The following is a 12824-nucleotide window of genomic DNA, read 5'->3' as shown; positions in this document are numbered from 1 at the left end:
AAAGAAGCCACCGCAATGAGAGGACCAAGCACCACAACAAAGAACAGCTTCTACTCAGCAAGCTAGGGGAAGCCCTCACACAGCAACAAGATCCAGTGAAAACTCAACACCCATTTATGATAAAAACTCTCCAGAAAGCAGGCATAGAAGGAACATACCTCAACATAAGAAAAGCCATATACAAAAAACCCACAGCAAACATCTTCAATGGCAAAAAACTGAAAGCATTTCCTTTAAAATCAGGAACAAGAAAAGCCACTCTCTCTATTACTATTCAACTAGGTTTCAGAAGTCCTAGCCACAGCAATCAGAGAAGAAAAAGAAATAAAAGGAATCCAGACTGGAAAAGAAGAAGTAAAACCTTCACTGTTTGCAGATGACATGATCTTCTACATAGAAAACCCTAAAGATACCGCTATAACGTTACTAGAGCTAATCAATGAATATGGTAAAGATGCAGGATGTAAAATTAATACACAGAAATCCCTTGCATTCCTATACACTAACAATGAAAAAACAGAAAGAGAAATTAAGGAAATAATCCCATTTACCATTTCAACATAAAGAATAAAATGCTTAGGAAAAAATTTACCTAAAGAAAAAAATGACCTATATACAGAAAACTGTGAAACACTGATGAAAGAAATCAAAGATGACACAAATAGACTGAGAAATATACCATGTTCATGGACTTGGAGAACCAAAGCAATCTATAGATTCAATACAATCCCTATCAAGTTACAATGGTATTTTTCACAGAACTAAAACAAATAATGTCACAATTTTTATATGCTTTTTTGTATGGGAACAGAAAAAACCTTGAATAGCCAAAGCAATCTTAAGAGAGAAGAATGGAACTACAGGAATCAACCTTTCTGACTTCAGACTATACTACAGAGCTACAGTCATCAAGACAGTACGGAACTGGCACAAAGACAGAAACATAGATCAGTGGAACAAAGTAGAAAGCCCAGAGATAAATCCACACACCTATGGACACCTTATATCCACACCTCTTTGACAAAAGAGGCAAAAATATACAATGCAGAAAAGAAGTCTTCTCAAAAAGTGGTGCTGGGAAAACTGATCAACCACGTGTAAAAGAATTATAGAACACTTTCTAACACTATACACAGAAACAAACTCAAAATTTATTAAAGATTTAAATGTAAGACCAGAAACTATAAAACTCTTAGAGGAAAACATAGAATACTGTCCGACATAAATCACAGCAAGATCCTCTATGACCCACCTCCCAGAGTAATGGAAATAAAAACAAAAATAAACAAATGGGACCTGGTTAAACTTAAAAGCTTTTGCACAACATAGAAAACTATAAATAAGGTGAAAAGGTAGCCTTCAGAATTGGAGAAAATAATCTCAAATGGAACAACTGACAAAGAATCTCCAAAATATTGAGCAGCAGAGGCAGCTCAATAACAGAAAAATGAACAACCCAATAAAAAAGTGGGCCAAAGAACCTAACAGACATTTCTCCAAAGAAGACATACAGGTGGCTAATGAACACATGAAAAGATGCTCAACGTCACTCATTATCAGAGAAATGCAAATCAAAACCTCAATGAGGTACCGAATGGCCACCATCAAAAAGTCTACAGGGTGTGGAGAAAAGGGAACCCTGTTACACTACTGGTGGGAATGCAAACTGGTACAGCCACTATGGAGAATGGTGTGGAGATTCCTTTAAAAATTGGAAATAGAACTGCCATGTGACCCAGCAATTCCAGTGCTGGGCATACACACCAAGGAAACCAGAATTGAGAGAGACACGTGTACTCCAGTGTTCATCGCAGCACTGTTTACAATAGCCAGGACATGGAAGCAACCTAGATGTCCATCAGCCGACAAATGGATAAGAAAGCTGTGGTACATATACACAATGGAATATTACTCAGCTATTAAAAAGAACACATTTGAGTCAGTTCTAATGAGGTGGATGAAACTGGAGCCTACTATACAGAGTGAAGTAAGTCAGAAAGAGAAACACCAATATAGTATATTAATGCATATCTACGGAGTTTAGGAGAACAGTAAAAATGATCCTATATGCAGGGCAGCAAAAGAGACACAGATGTAAAGAGACTTTTGGACTACATGGGATAAAGGGAGGGTGGAATGATTTGAGAGAATAGCATTGAAACATGTATATTACTGTTGGGAGAGTGTGTAATTTCCTCGGTTCTGTCTCTGCAGCAAAAATTTGAAGCGACGGACAGACTGGTGTTATAGCTCAGTTTTATTGGCAAGCAAAGGAAAATACATCCTCGAGGAGTGAGGGTGGGCAGACCCAAAAGACGAAGAGAAGAGAGGCCCCCAGCCTGATTTTGACTCCTCTTTTTATATGTTTTTTCTCCTCCCTCTGGGCCTGCCCTATGTAAACTGAGCTAGCCAGGAGGGCTGTTTGTTTTACCTGAGGTCCTCACTCCAGTCCTCAGACCTTCCTTTGTTCTATTTTTGCGGGCTTTTCCCTTCTTTGTCTTTTAGCCACCACCATTTTGGACTCCCTTTTTCCTATTCTAACTACCCAACATTACCATATGTAAAATAGATGACCAGTGCAAGTGTCATGCATGAAGCAGGGCACTCAAAGCCAATGCTCTAGGACAACCCAGGGGGATGGGGTGGGGAGGGAGATGGGAGTGGTGTTCAGGATGGGGGGACAAATGTACACCTGTGGGTGATTCATGTCAATGTACGACAATAACATCCACAATACTGTAAAGAAATTATCCTCCAATTAAAATGAATGAATTAATTTTAAAAAGACCAAGTGCAATTAATAAGTAAATTAAAATATTAGTAATAAAAATGCCGTGTTCTTTTTTTCCCACAACAGTGGAAGATGTTTATCAGTTTCCACAATCAATAGCCAGGGGAAAAAAAGGATAATTACAGTTGCAAACCATAATGGAAACATGATTAATGATTAACCTAATAATATAAAATAATTACATACAATTTAGAGGGTCTAGCACAGTGATGTGGTAAGTGGAAGTGCAAGTCTTTAGTTGGTGCATTTAACCTATTTACATTTAAGGTAATTATCAATATGTATGATCCTATTACTGTTTTCTTAATTTGGGGGGGGGTTATTTTCTGTAGATAGGTATTCGCCTTCTCTTATTTCCTGCCTAGAGAAGTTCCTTTAGCATTTGTGGTCAAGCTGGTTTGGTGGCCCTGAATTCCCTTAACTTCTGCTTTCCTGGAAAGTTTTTGTTTTCTGCATCAAATATGAAGGAGAGTCTTGCCGGGTAGAGTGTTCTTGCTTGTAGGTTCTTCCCTTTCATCACTTTAAACATGTTACAGAAGCCATTCCCTTCTGGCTTGCGGAGTTTCTGTTGAGAAATCAACTGACTGCCTGATGGGAGTTCCCTTCAGTGTTATTAGTCATTTTTCCCTTGGCGCTTTTAACATTTTACCTGAAGAAGGGAAAGGCTACCCACTCCAGTATTCTGGCCTGGAGAATTCCATGGACTGTATAGTCCATGGGGTCTCAAAGAATCTCTGTTGGTTTATTCCTTAGGTCTTCTAGGTCTTTGGTAAACATTTCTTGCATCTTCTCAATCTTTGCCTCCATTCTTTTTCCAAGATGCTGAGTCAACTTCACTATCCTTATTCTGAATTTTTTTCTGGAATTTTGCCTATCTCCACTCCATTTAGTTGTTTTTCTGGGATTTTATTTTTTTATTTTTTATTTTTTTTTCTTTCTTTTATATATATATACATATATATATAATTTTTTTCCATTTATTTTTATTAGTTGGAGGCTAATCACTTTATAATATTGTAGTGGTTTTTGCCATACATTGACATGAATCAGCCATGGATTTACATGTGTTCCCCATCCCGATCCCCCCTCCCACCTCCCTCCCCATTCCATCCCTCTGGGTCTTCCCAGTGCACCAGCCCAGAGCACTTGTCTCATGCATCCAACGTGGGCTGGCGGTCTGTTTCACCCTTGATAGTATACTTGTTTCAATGCTGTTCTCTCTGAACATCCCACCCTCACCTTCTCACACAGAGTCTAAAAGTCTGTTCTGTACATCTGTGTCTCTTTTTCTGTCTTGCATATAGGGTTATTGTTACCATCTTTCTAAATTCCATATATATGTGTTAGTATACTGTATTGGTCTTTATCTTTCTGGCTTACTTCACTCTGTATAATGGGCTCCAGTTTCATCCATCTCATTAGAACTGACTCAAATGAATTCTTTTTAATGGCTGAGTAACATTCTATTGTGAATATGTACCACAGCTTTCTTATCCATTTGTCTGCTAATGGGCATCTAGGTTGCTTCCATGTCCTGGCTATTATAAACAGTGCTGTGATGAACATTGGGGTGCACGTGTCTCTTTCAGATCTGGTTTCCTCAGTGTGTATGCCCAGAGGTGGGATTGCTGGGTCATATGGCAGTTCTAATTCCAGTTTTTAAAGAAATCTCCACACTGTTCTCCATAGTGGCTGTACTAGTTTGCATTCCCACCAACAGTGTAAGAGGGTTCCCTTTTCTCCACACCCTCTCCAGCATTTATTGCTTGTAGACTTTTGGATAGCAGCCATTCTGACTGGTGTGTAGTGGTACCTCATTGAGGTTTTGATTTGCATTTCTCTGATAATGAGTGATGTTGAGCATCCTTTCATGTGTTTGTTAGCCATCTGAATATCTTCTTTGGAGAAATGTCTGTTTAGTTCTTTGGTCCATTTTTTGATTGGGTCATTTATTTTTCTGGAATTGAGCTGCAGGAGTTGCTTGTATATTTTTGAGATTAATCCTTTGTCTGTTTCTTCATTTGCTATTATTTTCTCATCTGGGACATAACTTTCTGCCTTTTCATGCTGATTAACTTTCTGTAATGTGGTTTTTGTTTCAGTCACTGTAGGGCTGTGGCTCTTGCTTCTTCTGCTTGCTCTCCAATGGAGAAGGCTAAGAGGCTTCCTGATGGGAGGGCCTGGTGGTGGGCAAAGCTGGATCTTTCTCTGATGGGCTGGGCTTGCTCAGTAAAACTTTAATCCAAATATCTGATGATGGGTGGGGTTTTTTAGCCTGAGGTGACCCAGCCTTCATAGGTCTGTGGGTTCTATGGTTGGGTTAATGGCAACCTCCAAGAGGATTTACACCAAAGGTGACCTTCACAGACTGCTGTTGCTAGTGCCCCCATCCCTGTGGTGAAACCCTGCTGATCCACATCCCCACAGGAGACCCTCCAACACTAGCAGGTAGCTTTGATTCATTCTCCTGTGGAGTCACTGCTCCTTTCCTCTGAGTCTTGGTGCGAGCAAGGTTTTGTTTGTGCCCTCCAAGACTGGGAGTCTTGTGGAAGTCTTGTAATCAAATCCCACTGGCCTTCAAGGTCAGATTCCCTGGGGATTTCCAGTCCCTTTGTCAGATACCCAGACTGGGAAGTCTGACATGTGGTTCAGAACTTTCATACCTTCAGAACATTCAGAAGTGGGAGAACTTCTTTGGTATTATTGTTCTCTAGTTTGAGGGTCACCTACTCAGTAAGAATGGGATTTGATTTTATTGTGATTGTGCCCCTCCCCCATTCTCACTGTGGCTTTTTCTTTATCTTTGGACGTGGGGTATCTTTTTCTGGTAGGTTCCAGCATCCTTCAGGGTCTTCCTTGGTGGCTCAGTTAGTAAAGAGTCTGCCTGCAATATGGGAGACCCAGTTTCAATCCCTGGGTTGGGAGACCCCCTAGAGAAGGAAATAGTAACCCATTCCAGTATTCTTGCCTGGAAAATTCTAGGGACAGAGGAGCCTGGTGGGCTACAGTCCATGGGGTTACAAAGAGTCAGACATGACTGAGTAACTAACGTTTTCAGCATCCTCCTGTCCATGGTTGTTCAATAGTTGTGATTTTGGTGATCTCACAGGAGGAGATGACCATAAGTCATTCTACATCACCATCTTCAAACTGGAAAAAATGCTATGTTCTTAAAAAACATCTCTCATTCTTAAAATTTGACATGGCACTGAATATAGGAACTTAAGATGATTTAATGACAAACATTTTTCAGATTACCTTTTTGATGAATGTCCTTTATATATGGAGCCATGGCAGTCTAGACAAATCAGGAACATAGTCCAAGTCCTAAAATATAAAAATAAATGTGTCATGCACTATAAAATGTATGCAATCAACTCAAAGGCAATAGACTAATCAATCTTTTAATTACTTGCAAAGCTACATTAAACACTAAGTAATTGTAATATTTACGTTGCCTGAAAAGAAGTAGTCTGATGTGAATTTGAAAATATGATCAATCAATGGAAAGGTCTAAAATTATGTTCAAAATAAATGGAACTTTCATCAGCACCAAAGTGATGAAATAAAGATCAGTTCAGTTCAGTTCAGTCGCTCAGTCGTGTCCGACTCCTTGCGATTCCATGAATCGCAGCACGCCAGGATTCCCTATCCATCACCAACTCCCAGAGTTTATTCAAACTCATGTCCTTATCAAGTTGGTGATGCCATCCAACCATCTCATCCTTTGTCATCCCCTACTCCTCCTTCCCCCAATCCTTCCCAACATCAGGGTCTTTACCAATGAGTCAACTCTTCGCATGAGATGGCCAAAGTATTGGAGTTTCAGCTTCAGCATCAGTCCTTCCAATGAACACCCAGGACTGATCTCCTTTAGGATGGGCTAGTTGGATCTCCTTGTAGTCCAGGGGACTCTCAAGAGTCTTCTCCAACACCACAGTTCAAAAGCATCAATTCTTCGGCACTCAGCTTTCTTCACAGTCCAACTCTCACATCCATACATGACTACTGGAAAAACAATAGCCTTGACTAGACGGACTGTTGTTGGCAAAGTAATGTCTCTGCTTTTTAATATGCTATCTAGGTTGGTCATAACTTTCCTTCCAAGGAGTAAGTGTCTTTTAATTTCCTGGCTGCAGTCACCATCTGCAGTGATTTTGGAGCCCCCCAAAATAAAGTGTGACACTGTTTCCATTGTTTCCCCATTTATTTCCCATGAAGTGATGGGACCAGATGCCATGATCTTAGTTTTCTGAATGTTGAGCTTTAAGCCAACTTTTTCACTCTCCTCTTTCACTTTCATCAAGAGGCTTTTTAGTTCCTCTTCACTTTCTGCCATAAGGGTGGTGTCATCTGCATATCTGAAGTTATTGATATTTCTCCCAGCAATCTTGATTCCAGTTTGTGCTTCTTCCAGCCCAGCGTTTCTCATGATGTACTCTGCATAGAAGTTAAATAAGCACGGTGACAATATACAGCCTTGACGTACTCCTTTTCCTATTTGGAACCAGTCTGTTTTTCCATGTCCAGTTCTAACTGTTGCTTCCTTACCTGCATATAGGTTTCTCAAGAGGCAGGTCAGGTGGTCTGGTATTCCCATCCCTTGAAGAATTTTCCCCAGTTTATTGTGATCCACACAGTCAAAGGCTTTGGCATAGTCAATAAAGCAGAAAGAGATGTTTTTCTGGAACTCTCTTGCTTTTATGATGATCCAGCGGATGTTGGCAACTTGATCTCTGGTTCCTCTGCCTTTTCTAAAACCAGCTTGAACATCTGGAAGTTCACGGGTCACATACTGCTGAAGCCTGGCTTGGAGAATTTTGAGCATTATGATAATAACTTTAAAAACTATCACTTCTCTTTTGTGATCTATTAGTAATTTTAATTCCAAAGTTCTAGTAAAACCTAAAATTGCTAACACTATACAAGCCCTGAGCATTCATATTGAAAACCCAACATTAATTCTCAATAGACGCCAATAAGTTCACATGTAGTTGATAAGATTATAGAAATAGATACAGGAGACCAAAATGGTAGATTGAACTAAGAGTCACTGGGAGTGATGTAGTTATTCAAAAGTATCTCATTTTCAATCAAACTACAGTTTAAAGCACAAGCTAGATAATTAGTTTTATTACTATGGGTTCATTTTTTAAAAATTAATTCTACCAAGTAAAAGCAGGTACTTACATAGACTAAATATCACAAAGTTGATGGCATAATTATACTAAGACTTTTACATATTTTCTAACAAGCTAAATCATGTGAATGTTTCTCTTGTCTAAATGGAATTTCTGCTGGGATAGTCCATGCCTCAGGCCAATATCTAGGCCCTACATTTTAAAAGGAGAAAATTTAATCCACTGGAACTAACAGAAATATTCAAAGTTAGGACTAAGATATTTATCATGTACCATATATGACAGCATAAAAAATTTCCTTGTCAAGAAAGCTTTTCATAAACATAATTTTATTGAGTATTTAAGTTTTCATCGTCTGGAGATCTCCTCATCTGTTCAACCATTCCCTTCCAGTTAGGCATTTAGGCCTTTAGTTTTTGTGTACATAATACATGGGGCTGTGCTATCCATCTTTTAGAATAAAGTTCTTCTGCAGTTAGCTATATTTCCTCAGGATAATTCTGACTTATGTGATGGCAAATAGCCAAAGACTTATACTTTTTCCCCAAGAATAAGAAAAAAAGAAGTGAAAGTGAAAGTCACTCAATCATGTCCAACTCTTTATGACACCATGGACTGTCCATGGAATTCTCCGGGTCAGAATATTGGAGTGGGTAGCTTTTCCTTTTTCCAGGGGATCTTTCCAACCCAGGGATCGAACCCAGGTCTCCTGCACTGCTGGAAGATTCTTTACCAGCTGAGCCACAATGGAAGCCTGAAGAAGACTTCACAAAAATTAAGAAGACCTCACATTTTAAAGTTTTACAATAAATCACATAATCATTTCCTTGTAACCACCCATGTGTGGTTACTTGGCCATTAAAATGACCACACTACTTAACTTACAGACTATTTTACTTTTGTAGCAGTTAGCAGACATATGGTTATCTCTGAGAATTAATCAAAAACCAAATAATCACCTAGAAGGGTGGGGTGGAGTAGGAGGTGGGAGGGAGGTTTTAGAGGGAGGGGACATTGTATACTTATGGATAATTCATGTTGATGCAAGGTGGAAACCAATATAACATTGTAAAGCAATTACTCTACAATTAAAAATAAATAAATTTAAAAGAAAACAAATTATCCAGCTTCTCTACAGATAGTAGCTGAGGAACTAGAAGTAAAGCACAAAGTATTTGTGCTTTTTAAACTTAATATTAACAATAACTTAATCAAAAATGTTTAATTGGAATTTAACTTTGATTTAATTGGGAAAATGTGTAAGATCTTATTCGCTTTACATATTCAAGTACAGATGCTGTGGGTATACACTTATGCTTTTTGGGGTTATGCATGGGAAATCATTTTATCACAGTGAGCTTTTGGTCATTGTTCTTTACATCCAAGCATCATCATTTTGGGGTGAAAATCCACACACTGAACCACGCTAACTAAAGAAAAGTAATTACAGGGTAACAGAAAAGACAAGAAGTAGAGAAATATCTACAACAGTGACAGCAGATTTCCCTATGCCCAGTGCCCCCCAGAAGCTGTTTCCCTCAAATGGCAAAGACTGTTGATAAAAGAAATGATCTATTTTTAATTCACCAGGTGTAAAATCTTTGCTATTCCAAGCTTATAAATCAATTCAGACAAAAATCAACTCTGCCCCTCACTACCTGGTCTGATGTAAACATGAGAGGTCAAAGGGCAAATCTGCTCCAATCAAGCCTCTAGTTTTGCTCCTTACCTCATTCTAAGATAGCTGGCTGTCTTCAAGTTACTCCCTAACTAAAAATAAAGGCAATTCTCAAAGTGCAAAACAAGAGAACTAAAAAGTCTAAAGAAAAATACTATCATAAGATACTGTTTTCTCCTAAACAGTGGTATGTTGAAAGGCAGGAGCTTTGTCTTAATGTGGGGTCCCTAAGTCTCCAGCACTGTACTCGATGGGCACTTAGTAAAAGTTGGTTGAAATAATAGAGAATATATTTCAAAAGAGCTCTTATTCTTAAAGGTTTCTTCACATATCTCTCATTTTTCATGAGCTGTGAGTCATAATGAAGGAGTACTTCAACCTCTAATTTCTTATTAACTGCCATAGAATCCCTTTCTTCTGACCTGTTGAAATTCCTCATGCCTACTGTAAAGATTCTATGTAAAGGTTTTTCACAGGGAAACACTTTCTACTATATCAGAGACCTTGGTACAGCAAAGTCTTATGCAAATACATAAGGGCAGTGCAGAAGTATTTCTTAATTACTGAGAAGTTATTCACATATTTCCCCCTGTATAATATGCTACAAGATAGTATGCCATGAGACGATGGGTGGCTTTTACAGTCATAAAAGAGCAAATTCAGACATGATGTGATATACATACAAAAAGACTATTAACATATGAGGAGAAATTTTTGAAAGACAAATGTATCTATAATTAATTCTACGTTATTTCTCCAGGACATCTGAACTCAGAAAGGTCTACAGAAACTACTCTGAGATGAGAAGCAGAACTATCTGATGAAATGTCTGTCAATCTCCAATTAAACTGTTCTACAGACTGCACACAAAACAGAATCTTTTCATTAGGGATTTCAGAGACGGATGATAAATCTGACTTTGGGATTTCAAGTCAAAATGCCTAGTAAAAGTATGAAATTCAAACAAGGTTGTGTCTGCGATCGTGGGAATATTGTGGGAAGAGAGAAAAGCAAGACAAGAACAAATGGATACCACAGAGAGCAGACAAAGCCCAGTCTGTGGCTGACAGGTGGTTTAATGACCACCATAGGCTGCAGAGACAACGCAAACTCCAAAACAGAGGGGAGCTCCATTGCAAATGAGAGCCATGCAGTTTTAAATGTTTCCTTGTTCAGATTCTTAAGTCATCATATCTGCCAGTGAGTGTTTTACTCGTCAAGAAGCAAATGGAGAGGCTCATGAGATTTGCTTTCTTGATGAAAGCTATCTGAACCAGTGGAAGAAACGGTGGAAAATTTCAAGAAGGAGCAGAACTGGCTATCAGTCTGCCTTACCTCCGGTGCACAGGAACCAGCCAAGCAGCCCATGTCAGAAAGGGAAGGGACAAGGATGCAGAAGCAACAGAGACCCCCTTGCTAGAAAAGACTGACTCTCTCCAATAGCTTGTGTTCTGTTTTGTATTTCCAAGATTCAGCACAGTGCTCAAGAATTATTTATTGTTAAGTAAATGCTAACCAGAACAATTCAAATTATGTAGATATTCCATAATTCCTGATGAATAAGAGACTCATCGATATTCCTAAAGAATAAATCTATGTACAATTAATAAATAAGTGATATTCTGTGTGAGAGAGGCACTGTGCCAGGCAAGAATGAATAAAACCTGGTCTCAGTTCTGTGAGTGCTTATCAGGCTGTTTTTACTTTATTGGAAAATAAAGGCACTTATTGGCCATACCCAACTTCTAAATTGAAGAAGTTTCTTCTTCAAGTGTGATGTCCTAAGGTCAAATACACCAGCCTCTCCTCCAGGCCTAGGACACCTCTGTCTGCTTGAACCCTCACTCGTTGGGGGTTGGCTCCCTCAGCACCAGGTGGGGCACCTGCTCAGCCCGTAGGGAGTCTAGCTCTGTTCAGGTGGGATGCGGGGGAGACTGGGCCGCTAGGGAAGGGCTGTCTGGGAGGCGGGGCTGTCGGGGAGGCGGGGGTGTGGATCCAGGGAAAGCTCAGCTGCTTCCTGGGTTCTTGAAATCATTCTGAACCTGCATGTACTCAAGAAGGTGCTGCAAACCAAGGAAAAGTCACATCACAGCCCAAGTAGGATGGCTGGGGAATTCCCAGGCAGGTTCTGAAGCTGTCTCCATTTATCTAGCAGTCCTGTAGACCATGATTCTTAAATCTCTACCCATAAGAATACAAAACTAGGTCTGGGTCTTAGCCCCCACCCCCCAACAACAGTGACCTGGACTCTTCTAAGCTTACTTAGAGTCTTAAGAATATGGAATTTCAGGAAAAAAACTATCAAAAGATTAAAAAAAAATGCCACATTTCCCTTTAAATCTCTGAGGCCTAGCATTACATGTGTACTCAGTCTCTGAGTCACGTCCCACTCCTTGTGACTCCACAGACTGTAAGGTCCTCTGTCCGTGGGATATTCTGGGCAAGAATACTGGAGTGGGTTACCATTTCCTCCTCTAGGGGATCTTCACAACATTATGCACTGAACTAAAATAGTATTCATGCAGTACGACCATGCTGAAGAGATGGCAACTGACAGCTTTTCTTACCAGCTGTATACTTGGGTTAGCTGTCAGTGACTTAAGTGACTGAATTTGTACTCAAGTTTTTATGAGAGACTGAGATAACAAGAATATATGTTGCCTGTTTCAAAAGTATTTAACTCTGTAGAACCCCAATTATGGAAAGTTCAGTAATGCTGCTAATGGTAATTGTAAAATATACCTTCAGTGTAGTAGTGTGATATTTTTCTATTTACTGGGAAAGGCAGTAAAGGCATCACAGTTGAACTTTAGTGCAAGGGAGGAGGACATTCTCAGCTGCCTAGGGAACAGTAAGTTCTAAGACATCAATGGAAACAGTTGTATTATATCACATTCCTGATATAATCTTTCTGCCATGCTATGTTAACAATAGTTTAAAAATAATAATAAATAAAAACTACCACAGAAAACAAAAATATCGTCTTTTGATGACGTCTGAAAAAAGTGATTACTGCACCTCTGTGGAATTATTGCCTGTATAATTGGGCCAAGCTTAAAGTCCACTTTCACTAAACAGAATTGCTACTCTGAAAATTGTCTAAATGCATTAAATTTTGTTTTACTTTAAAAGAAAATAATATATTTTGCCTATATATTGGCACAGCAGGGCCAAAGGATAAGGGAAAATTACGCAGGAATAATGGATGTCAGAC

General features: G+C 39.2%; 1 protein-coding gene across 1 annotated transcript in view; it reads right to left on the bottom strand.

The window, feature by feature from the left end:
• The window catches only part of LRAT (lecithin retinol acyltransferase), a 154563-nt gene that overhangs the window by 136951 nt on the left and 4788 nt on the right, over window positions 1-12824 (bottom strand). The window contains exon 2 of the mRNA XM_043902675.1: window positions 6050-6118. The gene's annotated coding sequence lies outside the window, so the exon portion shown is untranslated. The remainder of the gene's footprint in view (window positions 1-6049; window positions 6119-12824) is intronic.

Source organism: Cervus elaphus, chromosome 5 (assembly GCF_910594005.1).
Source record: "Cervus elaphus chromosome 5, mCerEla1.1, whole genome shotgun sequence".
In the NCBI taxonomy this organism is placed as follows: Eukaryota; Metazoa; Chordata; class Mammalia; order Artiodactyla; family Cervidae; genus Cervus; species Cervus elaphus.
This window is presented reverse-complemented; position numbering and strand designations above follow the sequence as displayed.